The following is a 16,311-nucleotide window of genomic DNA, read 5'->3' as shown; positions in this document are numbered from 1 at the left end:
AGCGTACGGCCGATTTCCGTGCTCATTCTTCCTCCGTTCGAGCTTGTGCTCCGTCTCTAATCATCTAGTTATCGAGGGGACGTTTGCAAAGTAATCTTCCTTCTTGATTCTTTCGCTTGTGTTGGATAGGAGAAGGAAGTTGCTAGTAGAACTTCTCAGTTAGGCGCCCAAGTCAGTCAGTGACGTCATATGATCGATAACTCTTCACCAAAACTATGTGCTCGTACAGGTAACATTCGCATTGTGTTTTTAGGGAGGATCGCTTACATATATCCATCAGAAAAACAAAATAGAAGGGCCTTGTTATTTCAATTACGCACAGATGTGTGAAAGTAAAAAACTAAAAATGTAGCGCTAAATCTCTATAATTCCAGTTAACTATTTACTAGAAGCAAGGCATACCGAGCCCCTGCGTTAAGTCGAAGGAGTCTTAAAATCCAAACTAAACTAAAGTATCACTTTTCGAAACTCCGTAACTGTCTCCCATTCCGACGCGTAAGTTGGAAATTTGGCTCAAAGATGCCTACAACGTGAGACTTCACGATTGTGCTGAGCGACGCTTCAAAAGAGAGGTGTCTAAAAATGCGGAAAAAGACCACAGCTCAAAAGTTCGTTAGCCTGAAGGTAGGTTAAGGATGTCACATTCGTAGCAAATTTCCCGTTAATTCCGTCAAATAGCACCATGGACGTCCACGCGATGGGAACATCGTCACATGTACTCTCACTAATATTTCACCCCTTCTTTTGCCACCTTTGCGATGGAGGTCAGAAACACAACATCACTTCCTTCCCTTGGGGCGTTGATTCCCACACATTTCTCTGTTGAAAACGACAGTTTGCACTGCTATGAGCAATAGAACGACGTTCTTGACAACGTCCGACACTTCTGACACTCCTTGGGCGTTTCAACCCTACTCTAAGGACAGCGTGGGGCTGCAGCCCCACTGAACGTGGTCTGCCCCCTTCGGACTATAGGGCGACCAGAGCTTTTGTACTGGTATACAGGCTGAAATCAATACAGACCGTTCAAAATCATTCGCCCAAACTTGAAGCCGTTCCAAAAGAGAAAATGGGTTATACGCCATTTGATCGCAGCTGTCACGTGGATGGGGGTACTACATTAACATCTTTGTGAATAAAAAGCAAACACTCCCTCTAACCCCCTCGCCCCCCCCTTCCCCCCCCCCCCCCCCCAACCGTTCAGGTGCAGCCTCGGTGGCACCACACTTTAGAAACATACCCGTCGAAAACTTCGTCACCAATTGAGGATTAAGGCTGCTCTAATGCCTGAGGGCTAGGCAACCCGTTTGACAACTCTTGCGTACCGTTTGCGTAGTTTCAGGAGCGAGATGTAATATCAACGCATATAGCTTGTCAGTTCAATCAGATGTTATGATTACTTTGTAATTCTCATTATATGATTAAAGAGGCATATCAGATAATTATCCCTGTGCTCAACTCCGATTCACGAGCGATGCCGGTTCGTTCGTACAGGTCGGCATTAGCGGCATTAGCGGTAAGAGCACACTGTATTTTGTCTTGAACAAACCGTGTATCCCGTAAATTATGTCCCTCTATTGCTAACATATAATTTTTCGCTTACCGGCAACATGAGCTACGACAACTCACAACAAAATGAATAAAAATTTACAAAATACCTTGCTGCTATCGCGTTTAATCTCGCACTGGCAATGACATTCACGCTAGACACTATGGCGGCGTCGGAGCAGAGAGACCCACACCGACACTCGTGCGCCCAGCAGAGGCCCTGCACACAGAACTGTCATCGGGGACAAAATATGGCATCCGTTGGTCTTTTTTATTTTTTCAGACGAGTCCCGTTTCTGTGCACAGTATTGCCATGTGTGGAGGCTCTGAAAGCAATAAAAGTTGCCGTACTGGTTCGTCATCACCATGCCGGCCCTTCTTCTAGCTTGCTCATCTCTGGTTCGCATAGCCAGTAACTTGGCGGGCAGCCATTGCACTTCCCACGTATTAGGGCCAGTGGCTGTGCCCTTCCGTGGGCGTCACGGTGACGTTACTTTTCAACAAGTTATCGCTACGTAGATTAACGGGCGCCTACGGCACTAAACCGAATGATGCTTTGTTAGTAATTCTAGGAATAAGCCCACTGGACTTTGAAATTAGGCAAATGGGAGCCCTTTACTGGTTAAAGGAAAGCAATCAAATGGAAGTACGATGGGCTCTTGAAACTGAGGCCCATTCGAAAAAGATAATAATAGACACATATTACAAAGCGTCAAAATGAATGTGACCCTTCAGGCACAGGCAGGAGAACATACGAATTTCTTCTTAACATCGGGAAGAAATTAAAAACGAGGTTTCTTAACCCATCGATTGGATTCTACATCTACATGGATACTCTGCAAATCACATTTAAGTGCCTGGGAGAGGGTTCATTGAACCACACTCACAATTGTCTATTATTCCAATCTCGTATAGCGCGCTGAAACAACGAACACCTATATCTTTCCGTACGCGAAGTGATCGTTTCTCCCTATGTAGGTCGGTGTCAACAAAATATTTTCGCATTCCGAGGAGAAAGTTGTTGATTGGAATTTTGTGATAAGATTCTGTCATAACCCAAAACACCTTTCTTTTAATGATGTGCAGCACAGTTCCTGTGTCATTTCTGTGACACTGTCACGATAATACAAAATATGCTGCCCTTCTTTGAACTTTTTCGATGTACTCCGTCAGTCCTATCTGGTAAGGATCCCACACCGCGCGGCACTATTCTGAAAGAGGATGGACAAGCGTAGTGTAGGCAGTCTCCATAGTAGATCTGTTACATTTTATAAGTGTCCTGCCAATAAAACTCAGTCTTTGGTTGGCCTTCCCCACAACATTTTCTATGCGTTCCTTCCAATTCAAATTGTTCTTAATTAGAATTCCTAATTACTTAGTGGAATTTACGGCCTTTAGATTGGACTGATTTATCGTGTAACCGAAGTTTAACGGATTCCTCTTAGCACTCATGTGGATGACCTCACACTTTTCGTTATTTAGGGTCAACTGCCAATTTTCGCACCATTGAGATACCTTTTCTAAATCGTTTTGCAATTTGTTTTGATGTTCTGATGACTTTATTAATCGATAAACGACAGCGTCATCTGCAAACAACCTAAGACGGTTGGTCAGACTGTCTCCCAAATGGTTTATATAGATAAGGAACAGCAAAGAGCCTATAACACTACTTTGGGGGACGCCAGAAATCACGTCTCTTTTACTCGATCACTTTCCGTCAATTACTACGAACTGTGACCTCCCTGACAGGGAGACGATATTTCATAAGCACGCAATTTCACTACGATTATTATTTTATTCTGGTTGCCAACAATGACCTCTGCCCATCCTAACTTATAGGAAGTATCTACCTCAATTTGGTGACAAGTTAAACTACATCTAACAGCAACAACCACTCCAACGCCAACCGTTTTAGCCTATCTTTTCGGAACACCGTTAGGTTCTTCGCAAAAATTTCGACTGAGCTTATATCCGGCTTTAGCCAGCTTTCAGTGCCTATAACGATTTGAGCATCAGTGCTTTCTATTAGCGCTTGGAGCTCTGGTACTTTCCCAACGCAGCTACGACAGTTTACAACTGTTATACCAATGGTTTCTGTACCTATGTTCTTCCTGTGTTCAGCCTGCACCCTTTGTGACTGCAGCGCTTCTTGTGTTTACCCGAGACCCTCTAACCTAAAAAACCGCCCAGTCCACGCCACACAGCCCCTGCTACCCGTGTAGCCGCCTGCTGCGTATAGTGGACATCTGACCTTTTCAGCGGAACCCGAAACTCAACCACCCTTTGGCGCAAGTCGAGGAATCTGCAGCCTACACAGTAGCGGAACCGTCTGAGACTCTGATTCAGACCCTCCACTCGGCTCTGTACCAGAGGTCCGCAATCGGTCCTGTCGACTATGCTGCAAATGGTCAGCTCCGCTTTCATCTTGCATGCAAGACTGGCAGCCTTTACCACTTCTGTTAGCCGCTCGAAACCTCAGTGACACACGTCATTGGTACCGACGTGAGCAACCACCTGCAATTGGCTGCACCCTGTGCTCCTAATGGCATCGGGGAGGACCCTTTACACATCCGGAATGACACCACCCGATATGCACACGGAGTGCACATTGGTTTTCTTACCCTCCTTATCAATCAGGTCCCTAGGGGGCCCCATAAGGCTCCTAACATTGGAGCTCCCGACTACCAATAACCCCGGATCTTGCAGGCTGAGTGGTTTCCTCTGAAACAGGACAGGCGACGGCATCTGGCTCAGTGACAGTGTCAGCCACAGACAGCACATGGAACCTGTTTGTCAGACAAACTGGGAAGGCCTTATGCACAGCTGTCTGCTTCGCCCCAGGGCGACCTCCCACCCGACCACAGGTGAGGGGTCAGCCGCAGTGCTAGCAGCAACTGGGTTGGCCACCGGATGGGAGGATTCTGACGTGCTGGACGGCCGTGGGATATCCACGGCCGGCCCACAACAGTGGCACACAACAATCGCAGTCCCTGTCCATACTAAAGACCGTGGAAAACTAAACTATGCAGATAAATGGATTATCGGCTTCTGCTACGAAAGACCCTGACGAAAACGCATGAACTGTGCTTATAATACGCATATATTAAAAAATCCAACTACCGAAGAACTCAGGTGAAACTAGATAATTCGCCCCTGATTAGGAACTTGGTGTATGTAACAAAATCGGCTTACTTTCCGACGCAAACGAAAACGCGAGAACTGTGGCTATTGGATATTAAATTACACGCAAAAACTCAAGAAAGTAAACTTTTAAAGCACACATATGATATTATAAAATTCGCTCCTGGTTAGGAACTCGTAAATGTCACAAAAGCAGTTACTTCCTTGTTGCTGCTTGTGTTCCCGTCAGCTACTACTGCCTGACTGGTACATTGCCTGGTTTAGTACGGCTCGAATGCAACGTGTCTACATAAAAATCAGAAGACAGATGACTGATGGCTGCGCCTGCGGCAGTGTTGGCACACCAGAACACATATTGTATGAAGCATGTTGGATCACAAGGCAGCAGTAAGGAGCGAGTCGACTCGGCGCAACTCGAACGATACTGCAGTCGCGGTATCCAGGGAGGCCAAGGGAGACTTCACGAGGCGTTCAACCGTAAGTCAGCATGCTGCCATCCAGCCAGGACAACGTAGTCTGCAGACGGAGAGAAGATAACCAAAGTCAGCGACCACCGAATGAAGTAGTTTCCCAAGAATATATATTGCGTTGGTGCAAATGATTATGCGTGTGTCCAAAGGCTTGCTACGGTGAAAACGCTACTGCGATGCTGCCCGACGCCCAATGGATCCAACAGCCAGTGGCTCTTGATCGGGGTAGTAGGAGAGCGGATCCAAAGCGGAAACAACCCTCTATAAACATGCAAGCTAAATACAGCAAAATAAAAGAAAAAAAGAGCATAGATTCTATAGGGCTAACAGTAGTAGTTTGGTAACAGGTTAGGAGTTTTATTGTAGTTTTGTGGTATTAGTAGTTACAGTATTTTTTTTAAAAGTATCAGAAACAAATAGTGAATTAATAAATTTATTACTGTCAAAGGAAATGTGATTTGTGGCCTATTTTAGCTTTTCAGATAACAGGCCGTAATTATAAAGAATGAATAAATATTGCACGACCACATGCTGCCCTTGCAGTCTGCACCTGCCTCGCTTGACACAGTGTTTGACTGTTGCTGTGGCCAGCACGGTCTCCAGTTCTCTCAACCCCTGAAGCGTCTGCTCAAGGGTTTTCAACTGACGGGCACGACATAACTCACCAGCCAATACCACTGATAAACACTGGTATGAAGTAGAACCAGCACAACAAGAAGTAACCCTGTCTGTCATTCAGGCTCAGTCAATTACCGCTCAGTTACAGCCAGGGTTAGTACCATTGTGTACTAAATTTCGCACCCACTGTAGCCCCAGATCGCCTATAAGTTTGGTGAACGGCCGTGCCGAGTCAATCACACAGGTTCGAGTCAGATCACCGAATATTAGCAATGTCGGGCGTGGCTACTACTTAGATTGATAACTGTCCGAGTATCTCGATTGCTGTTGACAACTTTTCCTTTGCCTTACGACAGAGGGCACAGGACGGTTGGTGATGTAATGTCCTCATCACCAATATTTGTGTCAGTGTGCCGGATTCAGTTCCAAGCCTCCCCGCAGGTTCTCATGAAGTGAGGGCATGGTGATCGCCCGTCGGATGGAGACGTTTAGTTGGGCTGTTCGAGAGGAGCAGGCTGTTTGCGGGCACCAGGTTTCAGTCTCTCCCTTCTGTCATCATCTCCTAGACTTGCAAGACACTACACTACACACATATATTAGAATCACTTATACAGGGTGTTACAAAGAGGTACGGCCAAACTTTCAGGAAACATTCCTCACACACAAAGAAAGAAAATATGTTATGTGGAAATGTGTGCGGAACGGTTTAATTTCCATGTTAGAGCTCATTTTAGTTTCGTCAGCATGTACTGTACTTCCTCGATTCACCGCCAGTTGGCCCAATTGAAGGAAGGTAATGTTTACTTCTGTGCTTCTGTTGACATGCGACTCATTGCTCTACAGTATTAGCATCAAGCACATCAGTACGTAGCATCAACAGGTTAGTGTTCATCACGAACGTGGTTTTGCAGTCAGTGCAGTGTTCACAAATGGGGAGTTGGCAGATTCCCATTTGATGTATGGATTAGCACGGGGCAATAGCCGTGGCGCGGTACGTTTGTATCAAGACAGATTTCCAGAACGAAGGTGTCCCGACAGGAAGACGTTCGAAGCAATTGATCGGCGTCTTATGGAGCACGGAACATTCCAGCCTATGACTCGCGACTGGGGAAGACCTAGAACGACGAGGACATGCAATGGACGAGGCAATTCTTCGTGCAGTTGACGATAACCCTAATGTCAGCGTCAGACAAGTTGCTGCTGTACAAGGTAACGTTGACCACGTCACTGTATGGAGAGTGCTACGGGAGAACCAGTTGTTTCCGTACCATGTACAGCGTGTGCAGGCACTATCAGCAGCTGATTGGCCTCCACGGGTACACTTCTGCGAATGGTTCATCCAACAATGTGTCAATCCTCATTTCAGTGCAAATGTTCTCTTTACGGATGAGGCTTCATTCCAACGTGATCAAATTGTAAATTTTCACCATCAGCATGTGTGGGCTAACGAGAATCCGCACGCACTTGTGCAATCACGTCAGCAACACAGATTTTCTGTGAACGTTTGGGCAGGCATTGTTGGTGATGTCTTGATTGGGCCCCATGTTCTTCCACCCACGCTTAATGGAGCACGTTATCATGATTTCATACGGGATACTCTACCTGTGCTGCTAGAACATGTGGCTTTACAAGTACGACACAACATGTGGTTAGTGCACGATGGAGCTCCTGCACAGTTCAGTCGAAGTGTTCGTAAGCTTCTTAACAACAGATTCGGTGACCGATGGATTGGTAGAGGCGGACCAATTCCATGGCCTCCACGCTCTCCTGACCTCAACCCTCTTGACTTTCATTTATGGGGTTATTTGAAAGCTTTTGTCTACGCAACCCCGCTACCAAATGTAGAGACTCTTCGTGCTCGTATTGTGGACGGCTGTGATACAATACGCCATTCTCCAGGGCTGCATCAGCGCATCAGGGATTCCATGCGACGGAGGGTGGATGCATGTATCCTCGCTAACGGAGGACATTTTGAACATTTCCTGTAACAAAGTGTTTGAAGTCACGCTGGTACGTTCTGTTGCTGTGTGTTTCCATTCCATGATTAATGTGATTTGAAGAGAAGTAATAAAATGAGCTCTAGCATGGAAAGTAAGCGTTTCCGGACACATGTCTACACAACATATTTTCTTTCTTTGCGTGTGAGGAATGTTTTCTGAAAGTTTGACCGTACCTTTTTGTAACACCCTGTATATTTTAACACTAGAAGTACCGGACTCCGCCTTACACCTAGTGGTAGCATGTGGGACTCTTTTGACCCACAGTAGGAAACTGCCATTTTATTCGTGTTTGTGTGGAATTCTGAGTGCCGCCATGTTGACAGTATGTTCAGAATGACTCTGAAGTGTAACCAAAGACTAATTTGGTCTCTAAAATGAATAGGACACTGTCAAGCACAAATTTTGAGAAACAAAGTCTTTTTTCATTTTGAATTTCACAGAAGAAATTTCACAGTCTTTCACCAATCATCATTAAAACTCGTAATCGAAACGGTGTTACAATGTTTTTCTGTATAAAATGATTGAAACAGAATCAAAATATATTTTTATGTGCATACTAACACTATTTTTAATTTTACAGGCAAATTAAGTAGCGGTACCTAGTATTTGTGAAAGATTCTAAAATGCGGCAGGTGACTAAACTGCTCTGCGTAATTTCTTACTTATTGTAATCGAGGAACTAAAACGTAAGAACAAATAACTTCAGTCTATAATTATAAATATTTAGAAATATTTAGGAACAAAGACTTGACAGAATTGCCCAACCTGGGATTGGCTCACATTCCAGACGTTCGAGAAAACACTTTTTGCCTGGCAACTTTTGTACACTTATTTGTTACACCTGAAGCATACATTTGATGTTTCATTCCCCTTTGTTGTTTTGTTGTTTGCAGAAAACCTGAATTTGACCACAGATTCTATTTTCCTATTTGACATCGCCGGTATCGATTGCCTGCAAGGGCAGATTGGCTCCTCTTTGCAGTTTGTTGAGGGTAGCAAGCTCATCTCCTACTCTGAGGATAAAGTCTCGGTGAGAAACCTTAGAGGCAAGTTAACTTAAAAATGTTATGAGCGTTGATCATGGCTAGGTCAAGAATATTGCAAAAGACATACAAAGGCCATACGGTCAACTATATCGACTCCACCTTTACTTTCATTATAAAACTTCACAGGTTTTGGAAGTTTCTTCTCAGTATTCTCAGTCACCTGACATCGAGCATGCATGTTACTCAGAATAAGGATTTTTTTTTCTTTTTCCCTTGATATGCTGTGAGAAGATTGTCGCCTGATTTTTGTGTTGCATAAAATGGGTCTTCTCCAGGACGGACCTCTTTGAGTGATCTCCAAAGAATGCCAACTAAACTTGTTAATTTTTCTTTCAGCTCATCTGCCAGTTTCACGGAGGTCAGGAAGTTGTCAGTCGTGATGCTCCACAAGGGCTTTATAATATATTACTCTGTAGCTTCCCAGTGTGGCTCCTTAGGTCTGCATGTCGACAATCCGTATAAAACGGAAAGAAGCGCTGATATAAAATATCGCTCGATTTCTGTATTCTTCGTATTTGGCGATCTTTTTGGTCCAAAGTTTCGTACGAGAAATATTCTCCAAGATCGCGTGACTAGCGTCGAGGCACGCCCAGAAACTGTTTAGTGTCTGAAAATTGCGCTAAAATGCTTATGGGTCAAAAATGACCTGCATGGTATTACTGGTAAATTTTTCATACTTCTGGGAGGGATAGGGATATGAAATTTTGGTGAGTTGTACAACCCCATAAATGATGAAAAGACACGGGAGCGTTTGGTTCTGCGATAATTATGGAGGGGGCTAGATCCCTCGAAAAACCCTCGTGGGTTAGGACAGATACACTTACCTACACGACTTTCGTAGTTAGCGAAGAAAAGGTGTCTGCAGACGTGACTTATAGGAAGAATCTTTCCAATTAGGCGGCGATTTTACTTCACCCATAATGTCAGTCAAATGTTATTTCTACGATAACGTATACGTCGAATGAACAAAATTTTCTTATGTGTTACCCCGCCTGCCGTTCAGTTTTAATGATCAGCAGTGTACTAGAGCACAGGTTTCCAATCGATCAATGCAGAAGGGAATTTGTACGTAGTTCCTTTCTTACTAGGTTGTTGCTGTCCAGCATAATAAAAAATGTGTTTGACATCCCCCGATCTTCTTTAATCTGGTACATTGTACACCGTTCCTTTAATTTTTCGGTGATTTTGTGAAGTGGACTCTTGAATCAGACATTATGTAAGCACAATTAGTCATTAAACTCTTTTCGCCGTGTATCTCTGCAAATCTCTTCACTAGCCTTTTTAATGCACACATTATTTGCAAAGGAATCGGATTAGGTAACCATTAACTTTTAATTTTCAACCGTATTTTATTGGCTCCCTACTTCTATATTTACCTTTTTTATTTTTTGTTTTATTTTATTTATTTATTTCATCGGCAAATGCATCCCGATACTAATCGTGTTACAACTAAACGTAGTCTGCATCTAGTTGCTGCCGCTACTTCCTGGAGACGCTACTGACTGGTAGATTTTCACGTTCCTCCAATGGGCATAAATCGTCGTATACGGCAAATACTGGACAGGACTAACGTAAGGTCGAGCGTTGTAACCATTCTTTTCCTACGACGGTTGAAATGCATGTCCTACGGAGGAAGTCGACTATAAATCTCCTATCTAGGGATCGAAACAAGCAAACCATAATTCGACAATTTTTATTTAAAAACAAAAATATTTTAATAAATATTTAGAAAATACTCTATTCCTTTAAAGATAAACTCCTTTTCTTTTCTTTCATCTGACCTGATGCGGCCCACTATGATTTCCTCCCCACTGCACACCTCTCCACCCCAGAATAGTGCTACATCTGTTATTTGTAATGTGTGTTGTAATCTGCGTCATTTGCAGTTTTTATCCACTAGAACCCCCGCTAGTGGCACAGAAGTTACTGTTTCTGATGTACAAATAAACATGTCCTTTCAAACACTCTCTTCTTTCTACTACACGTATTCGTTTCCCTGTCGATTCTGAGAACCTCCTTCTTTCTTATCTTACGAGTCTAGTTAACTGCCTTCCGTAACAAACATCTAAAACAGATCTATTCTCCTCAGTTCCGGTTTCCCCACTCGTCTTACCTTCCTCATTCCTTGTTTCGCATTCAGCCCGCATCCTGTGCTAATTAGACATCCCGTTTCACTCAAAACGCCCTGTAATTGTGCCTCAGAGGGTCTCAGGACAGCAACTCTTGTCACTGACACCTTTCTACCTGACTTTTATTACGACTAATGACCCTTGCTTTTTGTTTCCATCATTGCGTCTTCGATGTACAGGTTGAACAGTAGACAGAAGACGAGAAATACTAAATACTTGCCTTACGCCTGCACTCAAGCAAACACTTTATAAAGTTTCCTTTGAAAAAAAAATTTGTTTACTACTACTACTAGTCTAATTACTGTTTAGCTCTACAAGACCTTTATACTGAAATGTTTCTCACATCACCTTGTATTGTCTTCCTATGTGTGTGAGTAACTGTATGCTCACTGTTGTGGGTAAATACATACAGCGTACACAGGGCGATGTGTGAAACTAATAGCGATTACACGCTTCCGATGTTGTAGAAATCTGCTCTAGCTGCTGCAGATACCCTGTTGAGCTGAAAAGCTGGCCGCGGTGGCCATGCGGTTCTAGGCGCTCCAGTCCGGAGCCGCGCTGCTGCTATGGTCGCAGGTTAGAATCCTGCCTCGGGCATTGGTGTGTGTGATGTCCTTAGGTTAGTTGGGTTTAAGTAGTTCTAAGTTCTAGGGGACTAATGACCACAGCAGTTGAGTCCCACAGTGCTCAGAGCCATTTGAGCTGAAAGTGGTAACCACAGTACGTAGAAATATTCTTCGGGGCTCTGTTGCATAGCAATCACATTGCTTTCAGTTCTGAGAAATGTCCAGGTACAATTGTGGATTTGAATGACCCATGAAGTGACTTCTTTTTCGAAGAAAGTATCGCACTATTTCACTAGAACTGAACGCTCCCGTCGGAACTGTTCTCAAGCTGGTATTTATTATTAAATCACAATAGAAGTCTACGCTGGTTGTAGAATAACACGTACCTTCTTGAAATGAACAATATTTTATTGTTGTATTAACTGATTTCCTTCCATGTACACATATATTTTACAATTAGAATCAAAAACTCGCAATGGCGTCAATTTTTACATCACAAGAATGGCTCTCTTCTCGTAAAATTACTCTTAACAAGAACAAAAAGCTCTATATACTAAGAACAATTATGTGAGCGCTGACCGCCACAGAGTAATAAACAATATCTTTGTCTCTCTCTCTCTCTCGCACTGTCACAGCAAGTTACGCTGCATGATACGTCATATATGCTCCTCTTGTGGACGAACATTTTTGGGCAAAAGCAAACACGAGCGTTCACACAACACTATATCGGTGATTGTTTACGACGCTGTATTAATGTCCACTAGAGTATTAATGTCATTTCTGTCTGAAGTGGACGGTTGCGTTACATATATGACGTAGCTTCCTGACCCGAGTAAACAACTTGTGCCTTATAGCCACAGTTATGTAAGTCGGAATATATGTCTTAACGTCCATCTCTACACAGCGGACCCCGTTGAAACATTCCAGTTTAAAGCCAGGCGATCATCTATCGTTTGCAATTGATTTACCGTCTACGTACGTTGAAAGAGCTTTCTTAATCTTATCATTTTCAATTTCAGTGACAAGACTCAAGACATGAAGAGTTTTGTGATCAATGTCAGCTCTATAAATGGAAACCTTAGTTTTATAACCATTTCTATGCACAAAATCTGCTTCATAACCTCACTGGGTCAGGGATTTTCTCTGCCTCGTGATGACTGGCTGTTGTGTGCTGTTCTTAGGTTAGTTAGGTTTAAGTAGTTCTAAGTTCAAGGGGACTGACGACCATAGATGTTAAGTCACATAGTGCTCAGAGCCATTTGAACCATAACCTCACTTTCGTAACTATCAACAGTGGCAGCACTGAGTAACTTGACAAAAACACAGTATTTTTCCTGATGCAGTTGTCAGGTATGGACGGTTTCAGAATTGAGATCAATTACCTGTGTAACCAAGTCATTTATTTCCAAGGATGACGGCTGAACAGTATTCCTTGTCAAAAGCAAATACTAGAGTATTCTCCGTGAGGTTTGTACCCATGGTTAATCCAGCGACGAAATTTTGGTTAAAGAACCGAAATTCCAGTTAGCACCAGCATGACCAGAAGGCGCTCAGATCACAAGGAATATGAACGAACACAGAGATTAACGGGCGGACAGCACTCGGAGAAGCAAGTACAGCGATGTAAACACGGAAGTGCATCGCAGCAGTAAGCAACGTCCAGATGCTAGCGCGGCTAAAACGGAACTCAAGTTGAGATATTCCGGTCCGGCGTACAACTAAGCCATCGTCCACCTGCTTGGCTGCGTGGTTACGTGCTTTTCTCCCACGCAGCGGGCCCGGGTGCGATTCCCGGTCGGGTTGGAGATTCTGCCCGATCGTGGACGTTTGTGTTCTCATCATCATTTCATTCTCGTCCCGGCACGCAAGTCACCCAGTGTGGCATCGACTGAAATAAGACTTGCACTCGGCGGCCGAACTTCCCGGGATGGGGCCTCCCGGCCAACAAGGTGACACGACCATTTCATTTCAGTAAGTCATCAAGTCAAAAAAATGGTTCAAATGGCTCTGAGCACTATGGGACTTAGCTGCTGTGGTCATCAGTCCCCTAGAACTTAGCACTACTTAAAACTAACTAACCTAAGGAGATCGCACACATCCATGCCCGAGGCAGGATTCGAACCTGCGACCGTAGCGGTCGCGCGGCTCCAGACTGTAGCGCCTATAACCGCTCGGCCACTCACGCCAGTAACAAATAACAGAGAGTAACTCCTTGCAGTCCCTCAACTGTGAAGCGTAGCTTAAGTTTTACAAGCGTGAAATAACCAGAAGGAGTAGCGTCACCCTGACGCCACCAAAGAAAAAAATCAGGAAAGCTTACAATGCAGGCAGAATGGGGAGTTCTGAAATCTCCACCTTCTATAACACACACAGTCAATAATTTTAAATACAAGCAGCACTATATTAAAACAGTTTAAGAAAGATTTTAGCCGCGATGAAAGCCGACAATACAGCTGCTACAGAACTCAATTCAAATAAATTCAGGGCAAATGGAGTACAGTAAACCATACACTCTAAACAACACATTAAGCTCTCGTGTGTGAACACACAAGGACTACCAATTAAATTACATGGAAATATGCTCGCATCGTATCAGTGGGGTATTTACAGTGCCACAATGAAACCCAGATTTACAAATGTTTCTTCACGTAAAATATGCCACTTGGAAAGAAACACACTTCAGTACAAAATATAAGCATTAGTATCTTTTAGTTAAAAACGTCTTAAAAACCATGTTAGACACAGTAATTCGGCTGCACTGTGCAGAAATTCAAATGATGAGAGGTTGAGCAGAGCGCCACATTTGTCAATCAGTGCCATAAAAAAAATGAAGAACAGAACTGGCACCAATTTTACTCCAAGCGGTAACGATATGACGAGTACTCAAACATCAGAGGTTCTCAGGACAGTTTGACAACGCAAAGCGGCTTCCAAATAACCAATCAGTACATAAAAACACGCTCACCATATAGTTTAGTCGTGGGACGATGTTCGGGCACACAAATGCCAGAGTAGGCACGACCGGTGGCAGTGACGATCATCGATCCAAAGAAGAGGCACAGCTGACAGACTGACAGCAAGGGAACCGCAACAGAAAAGGCTGAAAACTCCACTGGGGAGACACGAGTATCTCGAGCTCTGCCAAAGAGCTCCTCGCATACGCAAGAACGTGCTCCTCTTCTCTCACGTCAGTAACGGACACAGTACACGCCACTATCGGCGCCTCGCAGCTCGACTCGACAGTCCGAATGTCGCAATTCCTTCCCCGGCCACTCTACCTTGAAACCACCCCTAGCCACACTCTGAGAACCACCACCTGTCCTGGCAGCCCGGCCACACTTCCGTCTTCTTGGACAAACATCAAATTTAAAGACGTGACGCGACTGTCTATTAGGGCTGCTGGAAAAATGTTGATATGTCGACATTTCTTTTAAAGACAATGATATGTATCTCCTGTACTTCTTCCACGATATGTCGATGTATCGAAATGGGAGTATCAATGGTCAATATTATTACTGTATATTATATTTTTTCACAAGTATTTGAAACTCTTCTTTTGATGTTGTAATACTGTATAACATAATTTTGAAGAGGAAAGGAGTAGATTGGAAAGAGAGACGACTAATACAGAATCTAGGATAAGGACTGGAAATGAAATATCAGAAAGAAGCAGCATTGGACTAGGTGTTAGACAAGGTTGTTGGCTTTCACCACTGTTGTTTAACGCATACCTTGAAGAGATTATTGCGGAAGGCTTAGATGGTAGAAGAGGAATAACTGTTGGTGGAAAGAGAACAGAATGTATAAGATTTGCTGATGACGTGGTATTAGTGACATAAAGTGAGCGGACAGTGAAGAACATGCTGAAAGTTCTGAATGAAGCTTGTGTGAAATATGGGATGCAAATAAACACAGCAAAAACAAAGAGTATGGTCATCAGGAAAAGGACGTACACTGTCCAATATTAAAATAGGTCTAACGTTAGCCAAGTAAGTGCATTTAAACACCTTGGAAGCACAATAACTGAAGACTTGAGATTTCACCAGGAGGTGAAAAGCCAAATTGCCATAGCGAAGGAGGCATTCAACAGAAAGAGGACATTCTTGTATGGCAAATTAGATAAAGGTCAAAGGAAAAGGCTTGGCAAATGTTTTGTCTGGAGTGTGGCACTGTATGGAGCAGAAAGATGGACGCTTGTAACCTCCCCCTCACTTATCGACCTTAATGACAGTGAAAAATTAAACCGCATGTACCTAATGGAAATTTGGGAAAAGCAGTCGTCACCGAAGTTAATCTGTCGGTAAAGAGGGAGGAAAGGGTTACATCTAAATGAAAGGAAAAATGCAAATGAACTGGTGGAAATTAATCTTGAAAAGGGGTAAAGTTAATAAAGCAAGTAAATGTGCGGCCGTTACGTTAACAATTAACTAGCGGTAATAAGATATTTGAGATTTGGGGAAAATTACGGTAGCCAGTCCTATGAACAATTACTATAGTAACAGAAAAAGAAAGGTTATTGCACATATAAGCGTGGTAACTAAAGGTTGACACGTGTAGCGTGAAAACTGAAAGTTTGTCAGAAGTAATAAATTTCGCTACACTCTGACTTAATTTAGCAAAAGAATTAATAAAACTGGAATATTGAAAGTTAATTTAGTGACTGAAGTTAATAGTGAGATTTGTTTCTGAAGCACTACAAAATTCAGTAAAATAAGGTTAGTCTTGGGCTACCTCAACAATCATTTCAAAAGCTACTTGAATCTACGCAATTTAGAAATAAGAGATTTAACTTT

The sequence above is a fragment of the Schistocerca serialis genome, chromosome 8 (genome assembly GCF_023864345.2).
Source record: "Schistocerca serialis cubense isolate TAMUIC-IGC-003099 chromosome 8, iqSchSeri2.2, whole genome shotgun sequence".
In the NCBI taxonomy this organism is placed as follows: Eukaryota; Metazoa; Arthropoda; class Insecta; order Orthoptera; family Acrididae; genus Schistocerca; species Schistocerca serialis.
Note: the sequence above shows the minus strand (reverse complement) of the source record.